At 44.0% G+C, this 6,420-nt stretch overlaps 1 pseudogene; it reads right to left on the bottom strand.

Annotated features, from left to right (window-relative positions):
• Window positions 1-1,603: 1,603 nt before the first annotated feature.
• LOC104669432 lies at window positions 1,604-3,305 on the bottom strand (annotated as a pseudogene).
• Window positions 3,306-6,420: the final 3,115 nt, after the last annotated feature.

Here is a 6,420-nt window from a genome sequence, read left to right on the forward strand (position 1 = left end):
AGCAGCTTAAGCAGTAAGCTGTGGAGCTTGCTGTTTGCTTGCACCTTGGTCTCTTAGCAGCCTACAGCAGTAGCAGTTGTATTTGTCCTCAAGGCTTGTTAAAGTGCCCAGCTTTCCCTCTTCTTCTTTGGCCTGGTGGTCCCAGGGAAGATCATAGTGCTTTGGAAACTGGGCTGTCAGAATGGCACTGGCTGTGGGCCTGCTACCAGGGAGGGCAGTGCCACTCTCAGTGGGAGCAGCATGGGCAGACAGCTGTGGCGTGTACAGTTTCTTCACATCTTGGCCCCACAATAGCCTGCAGTAGTGGTGGCATTTGTCCTCAGAAGTATGTGAAAGTGCCTGTTTTCCTTGGCCTAGTGGCAGCCATGGCAGTGATGGTCCCAGGGTAGGACAAAGTCCTCTGGGGGCTGAGCTGTCAGAATGACACAATGTTACAGATGCACAGGGCTCAGAAGCCTGTGGGACTCAGCCTAAGTTTCCTTTCTGAAACGATACCTCTATACAACCTCTACACAGCTCCCTTTGTTAGTTTTGACACTCATGAGGGTTGAGGGGCTCTCCAGTGCCTAGAATTGAAGTTCATGACAAGAATTTGGAGCCCTGAAGGTCTCACTGACTATTTCCCTGCATTTGGGAGCTTCTCCCAGCTCCCAGGCAATCTTGGCTGAGCAAGCTGCCTCAATTCCCTCTCCTTCTTTGCTTTCAGTGTTTCTCATCACTTCTCTGTTGAATTCCAGTGTTCTCTCTTAGTTTTGTGATTATCTACTTGCTATTTTGGTCCTTCTCTGTGGAAGGGGCTCACACTAGCTGCATCTGGTCAGCTATCTTGCCTCTGTCTCTCCCAGTGATTTTTGACAAAGATGCCAAGGTATTTCAATGGGGAATGAATCCATTAATCAACAAATGGCATAATCAAAAAGTGAACATTGAACCTTACTTTCACCATACAGAAAAAATTAACTCAAAATGCATCATAGACCTAAATGTAAGTGTGAAAATCAAAAAATTTCTGGAAGAATATACAAGAAAAATCTTCGGGACCTTGAGCTAGACAAAGATATCTTAGACTGGACACATGCTCACACACACATAAAAGATATAGAAATAATAGACGCATTGAACTTTACCAAATATAAAACATTTGCCTTTTAAAAAACACCATTTAGAAAATAAAAAGGTAGGCCATGGACTGAAAGAAAATATTTTCAAAAGCTATATCTGATACTGAACTTGTACAAAATACATAAAGAATACTTAATTTCAATTATCAACACAACATTTTAAAAATAAGCAAAACATTTTTAAAGATATAATATGATAACTTTATTCAGGAGATAATCAAATACGATACAGGGCTGACACTGACAAACAGCCGTGCATAAAAATTATATAAATCTGCTTGCTAGATTTTCCAGAAGAGGCCCAGTCATTACAAACCAGAAATAAAAACTAGGAAGGTGCCTAAATGCACTCTTTCAAGCAAATGCAAACATTTCCACACTCCCTTGTAGCAAAGGCATCCCCAGGTGAAGGTGGTCCTACTAGCAGGAAGATTAGGAGGCAGCAGCTGTGCAGAAGCCATGCTTCCTGGTCCTGCCAGAGCTCAACGGTAGGCCTTGTTGAACTCCTGGAGGGCCTACCGCTTCTCAGTTGCCTGCTTGAGTAGAGTGGACTCTTTTCACCAGCCTGCCAAACTCCTCCCCAAGTATTTCATAGGAGCTAGGAGTTCAGGACCTGTCTTGACTTCTCCATGTGCTACTCCTGTAGGTGATTGGCTCCTTCCAAACGGTCCCTAATCAGACAATGAACTTCCACTTTCTCAGCAGTGTGTCGGACAAAATCTTTATCTCCTCCATCGTCAGCTTAAGGATCATAGCAGCGCACTTGACTTCCAGGTACTGGGCATTGATGTGGTCTAACTCCGAGTGAGTCTTCAGCCAGTGTTCCTGAGGAAGCCTCTGCAGCAAAGTGAGGCAGCGGAGAAACCTGGGAGTAGGTGGCACTCTTCTTCTCCAGCAGCACCATCCGCTCCTTTTGCTGGCTCTTGGCATCCTGGCACTGCTGCTCCCTACCCACGCGGACCTCTGCAAGTTTCCACACACCTCTGCTGTCTTCATGGTTTCACTGTCAGCATCTGAATTGGGATTGTAGTACCAGAGCAGAGTGAAACATTTCTTCTTGAGCTGCTCCTCCACTTCTTGCTGTAGCAGAGCCTTCATCCAAACAAAATCCTCTGAGAGTGGCATGGATTCCAGAAGGTCTGCTTTCTCCAGCTCTAGCAGTGAAGGTATCTCCCTCTCCTGGCTAGGACCTAAGAGCCATGTCAGTTCCATTATGAGTAGCCGCTGTTCAAGGGTCTCAGGAAACTTTTTGTCCTCAGAAGTTAAATTTGTGTCTTGTATCTTCACACAGGAGTCCACAAGCAACTCTTGAATAACTCCATGTAAAATCTCAGACCTCAACCATGTTGTCTTATGCAGTCAAACTTCCTTCCATGCCTTGTTGAAGTATTTCCATCCTTTCTCCAGGTGAGCAGAAATCCCTGAATGCCTTTTGATTTTCTTGGGATTCTAATATTGGAGCAGCTGAAGCTCTTAAGAGGGTGCCAAGAACCTCGGTTGGGGCGGGCTGGCCAGCAGCGTCTGTCTACCCCCAGGACCCATCCCGCGCTGGGGCTCCAGAACGCACTCCGGAACCTCTAATTCGGACCCACTGCAGGGGCTAGGGGAAGCGAGGCCCAGGAGGACCGCACTGGAAGGCCCTCCGGGAAGGGGAAGGGGCAGCAAAACATTTTAATAGACAACTCACCAAAGTAGATATGCAGATAGCAAATAAGCACATTTTAAAATATTCAAGATCATTAGTTATTAGAAAAAATGCAAATACTCACCCAACTAGAATGGTAAAATTTCTAAACGCTCACCATTCCAAGTTTTGGCAAGTTATATGGAGGAATGGGAGCTCATACACATTGCTGGTGGGAATGTAAAATTGTATAGTCATTTCTGGATGTTTAAACATATAAATAGACTATAGAGTTAAACATATTCGTACTTACCATGCAGCCTAGAAAATCTGCTGTTTGTTTTTACTCAAGAGAAATAAAAACATAAGTCAACTCAAAGACACATACTTAACTGTTTATAGAAGTTTTACTTATAGCTCCAAACTTGAAACAATTCAAATTTCTACCAATCAGGAATATTTTTAATTAGACATAATTTTAAAGAAAAAAGTTTAGACCTGACTAGAAAGCCTGAAATCACATGTTTTTCTCTGACTTTATAGTCATAGCTAAATGTCATAATGGCCCATTAAAAGGTTTTAAATTTAAAAGGTACCTGTCTAGGGCCAATTATTACCACTATCTCAAAGGGAGGATAATGAGGCTGGAACCATGAGATTTACTCCTTCTCCTCCTTCTCAGTAATTACTGTACACAAGGCACAGTGTTAAAATCAATTTTAAGTTTATGGCCTCCAAACAGATGCAAACTCCATATTGTTTTTAGAGCAAGGCTTTCCTATGTTTCTCTCACATGTCTTGATAGGAAGGAATGTTTTCAAGCAGACATCCATTTCTAGGTCTCTGTAGGAAACCTGGCTTATTCACCAAGGTTTGAATAACCAAGTGCCCCGGACAGAGCTGCTTTCCTTATTTGTGCACAACAGTTAAGCAGCATCTTCTGAATTATCTTGCAAAATCATGTATTAGGCTATTCTAGAATTGCTATAAAGAAATACCTGAGACTGGATCATTCATAAAGAAAATAGATTAATTGGTTCGTCATGCTGCAAGCTGTACAGGAAGCATGGTGCTATAATCTGCTTGGCTTCTGGTGAGGCCTCGGGGAGCTCACAATCATGACAGAAGGCAAAGGGGGAAAAGGCATGTCACACAGTGAAAGCAAGAACAAGCAAGAGAGAATGTGGTGTGTGTCGGGGGGTGCCACACACTTTTAAACAACCATGTCTCATGTGAACTCAGAGCAAAAGCTCGCTTATCACCAAGGGAATAACCCAAACCATTCATGAGGGATCCACCTCCACGATCCAAATACCTCCCACCAGGCTCCACGTCCAACACTGGAAATTACAATTCAACATGAGATTTGGGTGGGAGCAAATACCCAAACCATATTATCCCATCCCTGGCCCCACCCAAACCCCATGTTTTTCTCACATTGCACAGTATAATTATGCCTTCCCAATAGTCCCCCAAAGCCTTTCCCCCTGCAAAGTCTTAACTCATTCCAGCATTAACTCAAAAGTCCCAAGTCTCAAGTTCAAAGTCTCATCTAGAGCTGAGCTGAGTTCCTTACCATCTATAGAGCCTGTAAAATAAAAAACAAGTTATTTACTCCCAAGGTACAATGGGACTATAGACATTGTAAACATACCCTTCCAAAAGGGAGAAATTGGCCAGAAGAAAGGAGCTACAGGCCTCACACAAGTTCAAAATGCAGAAGGGCAGTAATTAAATCTTAAAGCTCCAAAATAATCTTCTTTGACTCCATATCCCACATTCAAGGCACACTGGTGCAAGGCACGGGCTTCCAAAGCCCCTATTTCCTGAAGATATTTCCACCTCTGTGGCTTTGAAGGTTTCAGAACTCCAGGCTGCTCTTACAGGTTGTTGAGCACCTGTAGCTTTCCCAGGTGCTGGGTGCAAGCTGCTGGTGGATCTACCATTCTAGGGTATGGAGGGCCATGGCCCCTTTCTCACAGCTGCACTAGGCAGGGTTCTAGTGGGGATTTTGTGTGAGTGCTCCAACCCCGTATTTCCTCTTGGCACTGTCCAGTAGAAGTTCTTCTATGGGGGCTCTGCCCCTGAGGCAGGCTTCTACCTGGGCATCCAGACTTTTCCACACATTCTCTGAAATCTGATGGAGGGTGCCAAGCCTCATTCACTCTTGCACACTGTGCACCCACAGACTTAACACCAGATGGAAGCTGCCGAGGCTTACAGCTTGCAACCTCTAAAGCCATGGCCCAAGCTGTATGTACCTGGGCCCCTCTGAGCCACAGCTGGAGCTGGAGTGGCCAGAATGTGGGGAGCAGAGTTCTGATGCTACACAGGACAGCAGAGCCCTGGGCCTGGCCCATGAAACCATTTTTCCCTCTTAGGCCTCTGGGTTTGTGATGTAAGGGCCTCCTGTGAAGGTCTCTGAAATGCCTTTGAGACCTTTTCCCCATTGTCTTGGAAATTAGCACTTGGTTCTTTTTTAATTACACAAACATCTCTAGCAAGTGGTTGCTCCACTGCCTGCTTGAATTCCTTTTCTGAAAAAGCTTCCTTTCTCAGTCACATGGCTAGGCTGCAAATTTTTCAAATGTTTATGCTCTGCTTCCTGTTTAAATATAAATTCCAACTTTAAGTCTTTTTTTTTTTTTGCTCCCACATCTGAGCACAGGTTGTTAGAAACAGCCAGGCCATTTCTTGAATGCTTTGCTGCTTAGAAATTTTTACCCCCTGATATCCTAAATCATCACTCTGAAGTTCAAACTTTCACATTTTCAGGTATCTTTATAGCAATGCCCCACTCCTCAGTACCGATTTTCTGTACTAGGTCATTCTTGCATCACTATTAAAAAATATGTGAGACTTGGGTAATTGTTAAAGAGGTCTAATTGGCTCATGGTTCTGCAGCTTTGCAGGAAGCCTGGTGCTGGCATCTGGTTGACTTGTGGTGAAGCTTCAGGGAGATCACAATCATGGCATAAGATCTGAAGGAGGAGCAGGCACATCACATGGCAAAAGCAGGAATGAGAGAGAGAGGGTGTGTGTGGTGGGGGGAGGGGATGGGGGGATGCCACACCCTTTTAAACAATCAGATCTCATATAAACTCAGAGCAAGAGCTTGGTTATCACCAAGGGGGTGGCCCAAGCCATTCATGAGAGATCCGCCCCATGCCCCATGATTCACCTCCCACCAGGTCCCACCTTCAACATTGGATATTACAATTCAACATGAAATTTAGGCAAGAACAAATATCCAGACCATATCAAACCAAGCAGCAGATAACATGAGAACAAGTTAGGAAGCAGGGCTTTCTTTTGATGTGTTAACATAAAAACCCGGTATCTAAAGTGGAGAAATCTCTTATTTTCTGCCAAACACACCCCCACACACCATGCATGGGAATATGCACAAATACACACACACTTGCAGTGCCATTAATACAAAGTTCTCCTTTGAGGCAAAAACTTTTGTCATTAGCTGATCCAATGTTGAAAAGCTATTTAGTATCGACCTAATAAAACCTTCAAATGAAACCAGCAGAATAACTGTCAGAGTTTCTATATTGAATGTAACTTGAGGAGTTGCTCTGATCCTAGCATAGTCAACCTGCTTACATACAGAAGGCAAGTAAAATTTAATGAATTGAAATGGCCAATGCATGTTTTGTTGAAGCACAG

The sequence above is a fragment of the Rhinopithecus roxellana genome, chromosome 8, assembly GCF_007565055.1.
Source record: "Rhinopithecus roxellana isolate Shanxi Qingling chromosome 8, ASM756505v1, whole genome shotgun sequence".
Classification (NCBI taxonomy): Eukaryota; Metazoa; Chordata; class Mammalia; order Primates; family Cercopithecidae; genus Rhinopithecus; species Rhinopithecus roxellana.